The following is an 11,081-nucleotide window of genomic DNA, read 5'->3' on the forward strand; positions in this document are numbered from 1 at the left end:
AAATACTCAATTTAATAAAGATGGAGAAAAAAAACTGAAAGATCTGGTTGTTCTGAAAACTGAAAGTTGTTGTAGTATGAATATGCTTGGCCCAGGGAGTGGCACTATTTAGAAGTGTGGCCTTGTTGGAGGAAGTGCTTCGCTGTGGGCCTGGGCTTTAAGACCTTCCTCCTAACCATGTGGGAGTCAGTCGTCTCCTAGCGACCTGGAGATGAAGATGTAGAAATCTCAGCTCCTCCTGTACCACCATATCCTGAATCTGGGACTTGCTTTGTCCCAGGCTGACTTGGAACGCAGAGATCTCCTTGCCTTAGTCTCCTGGGATTAAAAATGTATACTACCTTGCCTGGGCCTAAGTTTTTCATAGCCACTATGCCTCACGATCTCCACGCTGAGATCCAGGTCAGACAGTTGTGTCTTCCAGCCTCAAGATCTGGATCACAGGGGAGCCCTCCAATTCTGGATCATAGTTCATTCCAGATAGAGTCAAGTTGACAACCAGGAGTAACCATCACAATAGGAGAAGCTACCACATAGGTTACAGGTGTCTCCTGATGTTCATTCTAAGAGTTTAGTTGCTTTTAGCAAACAAGTCATCCATTGAAGTGGTTGTGAGTTGAACCACTTATGGAACTAAATTAATCAGGTCACTTGAAACTGTTAGATGCTTGAGAACTGCCACCCAGAGTCCCTTAGACAACCCAAGACCCACTGATACGTTCATTGTGTCTTTTCCCAAACTTTAAAAATGTCATTTACATAAAAAGCAAAACAAAACAGAGAGTGGGTTCCAGGAGCTGGAAAACGAGGACTGGAAGGAACTGTGAGAGTGTGTACCATGCGTGCTGTTTATTCAGGGGATGATGTATTATGAAATTCAATGTTGCTGACAGTAACATGAAAAAAAAAGTCATTTGTAGCCAGTCATTCTGCGTCTAACTTGATTTTCGCCACACCCTCGTGGGGTTCATATTATTGTTTATTCAGTGTTTGGATTTAACCTGACTCATGTTGCTATTTTCAATTCCTGTACTTTAAAGGTAACTTTCAAAGGGTTGTGCAAAAAGGTGGAAGAGTATGCCACCCTAAAATATATCACTGTGGCGTAAGGGTTATTTTAAGCTCCGGGCGCTTAAATAAGCAGGCAGAGCAACACAGGCTTTGCCACCTTTCCTCCTAAAAGCAGGAGTGAGAACGGCCTGGGGCAGGGATTCTCGATAAGCCAGGAAGAAGCACTCTTTGCCCTGAAGAGGGGAGCCGAGGCTGAGAAGAACCATCTAAACAAGCCTGGATAAGTACCCATCTCCATAGTTGCTTCTCGCTTCTCTCCTCTGAACTGCCTGAACCCTTGTCTGGCCATAGCCTCATAATTCGATGTTCTTTGCCCAGTGGGGGGAAAAATGGATGTTCAGCTCTTGTGCCTGGAGGAGGGGTGTTTCTTTCTTCTTTCTTTTCCTTTTCCTTTCTTTTTCTTTCTTTCCATCTTCTTTCTCTTTTCCTTTTTCCTTTCTTCCTTTCCTTCCTTCTTTCTTTCTTTTTTTCTTTCTCTCTTTCTGAGTACTCTCATGTTAAGAAAAGTTTATGTTCAATAATTATATAATTATTTAGTAATAATTTGCTCTTTGGGTCAGTTTAACTCCCGGGCCCAACCAAACATAATGAAGGGAAAAACAAAGAGTTGCCTCTCCTTGAGTACTGAGCAAAACTCCCTGTGACCCCCCACACACACACACACACGCACACACATCAGCACAAGTTGACTATGACAACTATTGCTTTTTGATTGTATATAGAAAATGCACCAATTTTTAAAAAAATATATTGTTCATCACTGCATTACTAAATTGTATCTCATGTACATATCCACTCTGGGAGAGCAACTGAAATCAAGGAAACTGTGTCTATCTACCCTCAGCAGCTACCGCCGGACCAAGAGTTCACTGCTGTCGCGGGCCGTGCCCTGGTTCTATCCTAGGTCATGTGATTAAGCATCTCTGGGGCAGTGGGCCACAGGCTTTTCTAACAGCTTCCAGTGGCTTCGAGTTACATACAGCTTTAAGAAGGGCAGTGCTAAGCCATATTATCCCAGTGACTCACCACAGCAGGAACCAAGCCAAAGTTGCTCAGCGCTTTGACCCTGTCTCTAGAACAATGGCTGGCCGGAATGGATGTGGAGTTCTTCCGCATCCCGCGAGAAGTCACAGAAATGAACTGGTAGGATGACTCTCGAGCCTGCCTTTAGGACAAGTAAATCCCAAAGGCAGAGACTAGCTGGCCGATGAGATGACTCAAGCCTGAAGACCTGAGCTCACTATCCGGGACCCATGGTGGAAAGACAGAGAAATGACTCCGACATGCGGTCCTCTCAGCCGCAAGTCTGTGCCGTGTAGCCCCACCACACAGACAGACACGTACAAAAAAGTCCTTTAACCTTCAAACCTATGCTATGCATCCTGTCTGTCTGTCTGTCTGTCTGCCTGTCTCTCTCTCTCTCTCTCTCTCTCTCTCTCTCTCTCACACACACACACACACACACACACACACACACACACACAGAGCAGGTGATTCCACCTGGAATGAAGCCTTAGAAATTTCCTTGAACTGTATCTTTTGAGAACTTCCAATCCATCTCTTTCGCAGACTTCCTCTTTAGTCACGAACAGCGTGGCTAACCTCTCAACTACCTGTTTTCTTTCTTTAAATTTTTTTTTCTCTATTTTTCGGAGCTGGGGACCGAACCCAGGACCTTGTGCTTGCTAGGCAAGCGCTCTACCACTGAGCTAAATCCCCAACCCCTTGTTTTCTTTCTTTAAAGTGAGAGAAATTAAATTTCAGAGCCTTATCCCACTGAGTAAGTGACGAATGGCTCTCTGTGGCAGAGCAGCGCCCAGCAAAAGGCCCAGTGAGTAACGGCTCGTCTTCACACTGCATCCAGTGAACGTGTGCTTCTAGGAGGATTAGAGAGGTATTACCAATTATGCCAAACCTTTCTCCCCGTCTGGCCTTCACACCTCCTGCCTAAGCACTCTTGAACACATACAGCGTAAGCTTTCATTGTGTTGGCAAGCATGTTTATACATGGGGGTGACTGTGTTCATCCAAGTGTTTTAAAAATAGCCTAACCTAAGTGAACTGAGTCAATGAGTATGTGTGTCACATTTACCAGGAATATTAGGAAGCAAAGGCCTCTGAGTGTCTAACTTAGCTTTGGCATGGTGTCAGGAAAGAGCTGGCTCACATTGCTTGCATAAGTCTTATGTAAGAGATTAGATATGGGGCCTGAGCTGCCCTGCTTATTAAAGTGCCAGGGAAGCAAAGCTCGCTCCGTTGTTGACACTCAATTAGCCCCTCCAACTCAAGTGTCTTTATTTCCACATCGAGCACTTTCTGTTGTAAAGGTAATTCTAAAAACAAGACAAACCAGCCTAGCTTTTCTCTTGACTTCCGTAAGAATGTATTTAGAAGTAAAGAAGTATATTTAGAAGGTACTTATAGGATGACGTCATTATGCAGCAAGGTGGGTCCAGGATAAAGTGAAGCCTACCATTGGATGAGAAGGAAGGGTGGGCGGGGAAAAATTTAGAAAGGAGGGGAGGAGGAGGAGGAGGAGGAGGAGGAGGAGGAGGAGGAGGAGGAGGAGGAGGAGGAGGAGGAGGAGGAGGAGGAGGAGGAGCCAGGGGAATCAAGATGGAGACGATGGAGGAAAATGATTCGGATCCAGGTGGTCTAGGCCAATTTTATCTTGTCTAGGTGGGTGGTTTCTATCTTTATTAATTAACAGTGAATTTATTCTGTGGATGTATCGTAGATTGAGAATTTAACACATAGATCTGATGCTTGGGTTATAGTTCGTTGAGTCTTGATCTTACTGGGTAGCTAGGAGCAGAATTCCCGGCTGTCCGGGACTGTCCAGGGCTATCCTGGGCAACTAATAATGGGAGCAGAGAGACCGCTGGACCTAGAAGATAGCTAGGCTAACCTGAGATAAATTAAGGTTAGTTCTCTATGGCCCTACAGTGCCAGAACTAACACCAGGGAGCGACCGCCTAGGTCCGAGAGTACCAGGGGGCCAACGTGGAGCGGTGACGCATGGGAACGGGTTGTGTCCTTTTTAAATTTTTACTGCAACCGTACTGGATGGGCATCAGTTTATAAACCAAATAGGTATTTACATGCGTTTTCATGTGCAGTACTTGAGAACTGTAGTGCCAGCCTAGTACCATGAAGCACATTTCACACATGGATGTCGTAGATGTTCGCTCATCTTATAAACTGGTATTTCAAAACTTAGAGCGCGACCTAGTGCCCTGTTCACCTACTGTTCTGAAAGGGATTTCATCAAACCCCATTTCCAGGAAGTAGAGACAAGACCGCAGATGACTCAGTTTTCACTCTGTCGTGAAGCTGTGCTTGACTCTTCTGAGATGGAAATAAATATATACAACTAAGTACACACGGAACCATGCTTGGACAAAGGAAAGACCTTGAATTTTAGAGTCCCTTCCTCCAGCACAAGGACAAATGCTAGCAGCCTCAGATAGCTTCTCTAGAACCCAAGGAAATCAAGAAATGCTTCTAAGGTTATATTGAATGGAACTTGATTCTGGGACTACTTCATTGGAAGTATTTTTACCATTTAGAATAGATTCACTTACTTTTTTTTTTTTTTTTTTTTTTTTTACCCAGGGCCAGCTTTAAACGATGTTTGTTTCAAGTTCGTATAGGTAGCTGGCCTTAGAAAAACTAAATTCATTTTATCTTTACATTAGCTTTATAATGTTGCTGTTGTTGTTATTGATCCTTTCTAGATAATACTCAGGCCCAAGTCACCTGAGCTATAAATTAGGCAACAAGACGTGAGCTGAGGTGTGCACTGTATGACTCTAAAGCCTGCAAATGCATGTGACATCAAGCACGCCTCACTCAGTAATCCTTAGGGCCCTAATCAAGTTCTGCCAAATGTCATTGCAGAAAGGAGATCATGCCAGGAAACAACGTATGTCCTGTGAGTTCCAATCTCTGCTGATGACGATACCAGGATGTCGCCATCGGTGCCATTTACCACTTGATTTGCAGCTTTTAGCAGCATGAGGTAGAAGGAATTAAGAGCAGATTCAGTGAGCTATTAAAAACTGCAATAATTAAATCCAGCCTGAAATATCTTCATCGAGAAAAAAAGAAAACAAGTTTGATCGTAGTTATCCATGGGAAGAAGTTCTGGAAATGGAATTGGCTTGTGTAAATGAAGGCATCACGTCCTGATGATTTTCAGCTGAGGCTTGCTTAGAGGCATAAATCTGTTCTAGAAGCATTTTGTACACAGAACACAGCTGGAATCCCAGTACTCAGCATCCTGAGGCAGGAAGATCATAGGTTCAAGACTAACTGCTCTACACAAAGGAACTCTGACTCAGTAAGTAATTTTTAAGAGCATTTTCCTGACATCAGTGATGCGTACAGAGAGCCAACCAAGCCCCAAACACAGAGAAATGCCAACTGGTTTGTCCAGATTATTTTTTATCATACTCTGATTTGTATGGAAACTTTCAAACCTCTGGGATTGAAATGTGGAGTTCCTTAGGAGTTCCAAGAGGAGAGGGAGGTTTAAGGTGATCTATGGTGAGATGTCTTATGTAACATGGAATTCAAAAGCCTGTGCAGGGGTTTGTAGCGATTGCTCTGTAGGTAAGAGAACTTGCGCTTGCAGAGAATAGGATTTGAATCCCAGCATCCGTGTGGCTGTTCACGGTCTTTATGTCTTAGCTTGGTGCAAAGAGACACCATGACCATGGCAACTCTTATAAAGGAAAACATTTATTTGGGGGCTGGCTTACAGATCCAGAGATCTAGTCCATTACTGTCATGGTGGGAAACATGGCGGCCTGCAGGCAGACGTGGTGCTAGAAAAGGATCTGAGAGTTCTCCATTTTGATCCACAGGCAGCAGGAGACTGTTTGTCACATAGGGCATAGCTTGAGCATAGGAGACCTCAAAGCCCCCTCCATAATGACACTCTTCTTCCAACAAGGCCACACCTCTTAATAATGTCACCCCCCATGGGCCAAGCACATTCAAACACATTGAGTCTATGAGGACCATTTCTTTTCAAACCACCACACTGTATAACTCCAGTTCCGGAAGACTCGGCATCCTCTTCCAACCTCTGCTTGCACCAGACAAGCACACACTGCACACATATAAATACATAGCACTCGTACACATAAAATAAACTTGATTTAAAGTTAGTTACTAGGTTGCTAACCCGGTCTCATGTTGTTGCCATGGTGATAGGACCGCCCTGCAGCCTTTATAGTGGGCACCAGGATGTCCAGGCTCTGCTGTTTCGTCAACAATTCCTTTGGGAGAACCAAGTCACTTGGTCCCCGCAATTAGTCATTGTGGCTCTGTACCCCAACACAGAAATACACCTAAGTATAGCGAACCTTGTGTAATCCCAAAGTGTTACTATGATGAAGGTAGATTAGGAACATAAATGCTGTAAAAACTAAAAACTAAGTCAACTTTAGTTTCTATGTATCTAAATGCCTTGAAAGAAATATCTTAGGAAGGATTCACAACTCAGGGTAGAAAGGCGTTTTACATCTATTTGAGTGTTAACTCTTTCAAAATGCAAATACACATCCAGTATGTCTTCAAAATGATTGGGGCAGGGTGCCTCAGAACTTTATTGCCTGAAACACAGCAATGGTATTTAAACTAGAGCCACATCTCGGGAGATGTGCATCACTTATGTTTGCCCCAGGACCCAAAATTGGAGCTCACTGAGCTTCTTTTGTAAATACATCAGTACGTGAATTCTGTCCGGGGGTCACTAAAGTTGGAATGTTTCTTATGTGAGTTTTGCACATGGGCGACTCAACTTTTTGGTTCGGAAACTCCTGAACTTTTCTGAAAGGGTTTAAGGGACAGATGAAATGCCTTAGGAGTGAGCATCACTGAAAAATAATTACAAAATATGCTTTCGTGTCTCTAGTAATGACTTTTACCTTTGACCCAGAACTATGTTGTCTTATCAAGCAGTTTTATCAAGGCATGTGCTGGCTGGGGGAGGCTCAGAGTTCATGAAATTGTATATAAGCACTTATTTCAGAAGTCTTGGTAATTTCTACTGTTCAGGATTCTTAGAATTTCTGAGTGTGAGATTGTTATCAGTCGAACTGCATAATATGGTCATGGAGGATCAATTGGAGGCAGAAATGTCCACTTTGGCCTTATCTTTTTAGTTTCCTTTGCTTGCATGATTTTTATCTTCAAACAGGTATCTGAGTTTGCCTTGGGTTTTCCTTTTACCGAAGTCTAGTACATTTGCTTAGGGTTAGAACATGTAGTTTGTAAACTAACTTAACTGGGTTGTACAAGATTATAGCTAAACAGATGAGGGGGCAGGACAACAGGTCTACATGGGGGAAAGCCCACATCGTCCTCTGAGTTCTTTGAGTCTAGAGGGCCACAGGTGAGTGGCAACAGTTGCCCCAGCCCTAACTCAACTGGGTTAGGGAATGCCTAGATAGATCATCACACATTAGTTATGTAAGTCATACATGGTGCCCAAAATCAGTGATTTCGGCACTTGGGTGGGATACAGTGAGAGCATGTCTTAAAAAAAAAAATAATTCAAGTCAAAACAAAACCAAAGTGCTTCTGGATGAGTATTTCTGGAAAAGACGAGCATTTAACTCATTGAACCAAGTAGGGAAGATTCACCTTCCCTGGTGGGTATCACCCAGTAGACTCCAACGGAAGAAAATGGAGGAGGAGAGGAACATTTCCCCAGCCCCAGGAGCTGAGGCAACATCTTCTCCTGCCCTTTAACATCAGGTCTTCCAGCCCTTGGATTCCAAGACTTAAACTCTGTCACCCAATGTCCTTGGAGTTTTGGGTCTCAGACTGTGCTCACAGCCACGGCCATCTCCCCTAATTCCCAGGCCATCCCACCATGGACTGGACCTCAGCTGCTGCGCCAGGTGTCCTGATTCTCAGCTTGCACAGGGCAGACTGAGGGACTCCTCAGCCTATAGAATTGCTGGAGTCGATTCCCATAAAACATTGCCTTGGGTGTGTCTACGTATCATGTTGGGTTTGTTTCTCTGACGTTATCTTCATCTGCGGAGGATTCCACTGTCAATCCCGTATTTAAATATTTATAAAGGGTTGGGGATTTAGCTCAGTGGTAGAGCGCTTGCCTAGCAAGCGCAAGGCCCTGGGTTTGGTCCCCAGCTCCGAAAAAAAGAAAAAGAAAAAAAAATATTTATAAAGCTTGCCTCCCACTAGTTTGAGATGAAAATGAAATGGCAATGGGCGTCCCCTAGCGAACCCTCTCATGCACACCCAGAAGACTGCGCATCCCACTTTGGACACAGACACCCGAACCCATAGCTCACCTTAGAGAATGCTAAAACTGAGATTCCTCCCAGCCCAGGACTATTGCAATTAATGCCTCTCACTTACAAGGCTCCTCGACCTGACCATGGCGCTCTTCTTCCTGCCTCCTCAACGTCCTCTCCCTGGAAGCTTCCATTTGATGCAGTATTGGTTTTCAGCTAGTGTTCTGTTCCGCCTCACTGGATAGCTTTACTGTGCAAGATTGCAGAGCTGGCTAATTCCCTCCGAAGTTTCTGGCGTGCCCGTGATGGATGGGCCTCTTCCGGCACACAAGAGCAATGCATCTCAGTTTGTTGAGTATCATTACTGAAGTAGACACTGGATCCCCAGAGAGGATGTACAGCCGCAGAGACGGCGTCATTTTAGGTCATATCTAGATATGTCTTATTTTCCTTTGGTGCTAAGGATTGAACCTGTGGCTTCATTCCCTCTATGTAAATGAGCTTTCTCTTAGCCATTTTTTTACTCTATGTGTGCATTTTCATATTTGTGCTGGCGCCTGTGCGTGCAGAGGCCAGAGGTGGATGTAAGGTGACTGCCTCAACGGCTCGCCACTTTGTGTTCTGAGAGAGAGCCTCCCACTAACCAGACTAGCTGGCCAGTGAGCATCATGGATCCATCACTCTCCACCTCTTCAGTGTTGGGATTATAGGCGTGTCCTGTAGTGCCAGTCTTTTCATATGCAGTAAAGACATTAGTGTGCATCTTTCAGACTGTGGTACTCTTTCTTGGAACCACTGCACAGTCACTAACTTTGGGAATCCGTGACAATACCAGGCTGCCAGCATCCTCCATCCACCTACATTTCCTCTGTCAGAGGGAAGCTTAGTACTTGGACCATGGTGAAATGCAGCAGCCTGGAATGTTCCAATGTTCAAGTAACTTGAGCACCAGTCTCTAGAACTGGGCCATCACCTCACTGAGTATCCTCGGGTCGAGTCTAACTGAGAAAGACCCTTTAGGGAAATAAGCCACAAATCCAGTTCATTATTTTGAATTCCCTCTGGCCAATGGCTTATGCTCTAAGATCAAGAATCGACAAATGGGACCTCATAAAACCGCAAAGTTTCTGTAAGGCAAAGGACACTGTTGTTAGGACAAAACGGCAACCAACAGACTGGGAAAAGATCTTTACCAATCCTACATCTGATAGAGGACTAATATCCAAAATACACACAGAACTCAAGAAGTTAGATTCCAGAGAGCCAAATAACCCTATTTGAAAATGGGGTACAGAGCTAAACAAAACATTCTCAGCTGAGGATTATCGAATGGGCAAAAAGCACCTAAAGAAATGTTCAACATCCTTAGTCATCAGGGAAATGCAAATCAAAACAGCCCTGAGATTCCACCTCACACCAGTTAGAATGGCTAAGATCAAACACTCAGGTAACAGCAGATGCTGGGTAGGATGTGGAGAAAGAGGAAAACTCCTCCATTGTTGGTGGGATTGCAGACTGGTACAACCATTCTGGAAATCAGTCTGGAGGTACATCCTTTTTCTATAAAAGGATTCGAAGAGCCATGAACTATTATAGAGCGTTCCATAAGATCTGGAATTATAGACAGTTGTTTGTTTTTTGTTTTTTTAGGTTCGTCTTTCATTTTCACCATTCCTGAGCCCGAGAAGTTTGCTCTTGCCCCGAAAAAGGGCCCCAAGAAGGCCATGACCAAGGCGCAGAAGAAGGATGGCAGGAAGCGCAAGAGCTACTTGGTTGTACAGGGTGCTGACGCATGTGCACCTGAACACGGGCATCTCTTCCAAGGCCATGGGCATCATGAACTCGTTCGTGAAGGATACCTTCGAATGCATCGTGGGCAAGGTGTCACGCCTGGCACATTACAACAAGCGCTTGACCATCACGTCCTGGGAGATCCAGGCAGCTGTGTGCCTGCTGCTGCCCCCGAGAGCTGGCCAAGCCCGAGGACACCAAGGCTGTCACCAAGTGAGCACGCAAGGCTCACAACAAACCCAAAGGCTCTTTTCAGAGCCACCCACTAAATAAAATAAAATAAAATAAAATAAAAGAAAGAAAGAAAGAAAGAAAGAAGGAAAGAAATAACTATCTGGAATTATGAAAGAGGATGCCCGGGTTCTGATGACTAAATTGCTTTGCCTGTACTTGCTTGTCTTATGGCTGCTATGCACGGGCCCAGGTTATGAGAAGCATGGCTGACTCTACATGGCACTACATGTGGTATTCAAACTCTTCAGACAAACCTAAAGGTCCCACAGTCCCATAAAAATATAAATATTGGGGATTCGATCCCCTACTTTCTTAAAGGGAAGGTTTTTTTCCCCCACATTTGCTGTTTGTTTCAAGTTTAAGGCTTTTAAATCTCATTTTTGAAAGTAGTTTTGTTTGCTTGGGTTTTTTTTTGTTTGTTTGTTTTGTTTTTGTTTTTTGGTGTTTTGTTTTTGTTGTTGTTTTGGTTTGGTTTGGTTTTGGGTTTGGTTTTTTGGGTTTTTTTGCAGTATTTGGGATGAAACACAGGGCTTTGCCTGCGAGTGAGTTATGCTCCCCGGCTCTTTTAAAACACTCAACTTGAAGTCATTAAACAATGTGGTTTAATACTTACTAACATATACTTGTGACAGTGTTAAGTTTTGACTCATAGACATGCTTAGATTATACAGGAGACATCGTGGTGATTGTTTTCCAATTAAAATCTTCATT

The 11,081-nt window shown here is 44.1% G+C and overlaps 1 pseudogene; it reads left to right on the top strand.

Annotated features, from left to right (window-relative positions):
- Positions 1-2,164: 2,164 nt before the first annotated feature.
- Positions 2,165-10,353, top strand: LOC116914340 (annotated as a pseudogene).
- The last annotated feature ends 728 nt before the right edge of the window (positions 10,354-11,081 follow it).

This window comes from Rattus rattus, chromosome 13 (assembly GCF_011064425.1).
Source record: "Rattus rattus isolate New Zealand chromosome 13, Rrattus_CSIRO_v1, whole genome shotgun sequence".
NCBI lineage: Eukaryota > Metazoa > Chordata > Mammalia > Rodentia > Muridae > Rattus > Rattus rattus.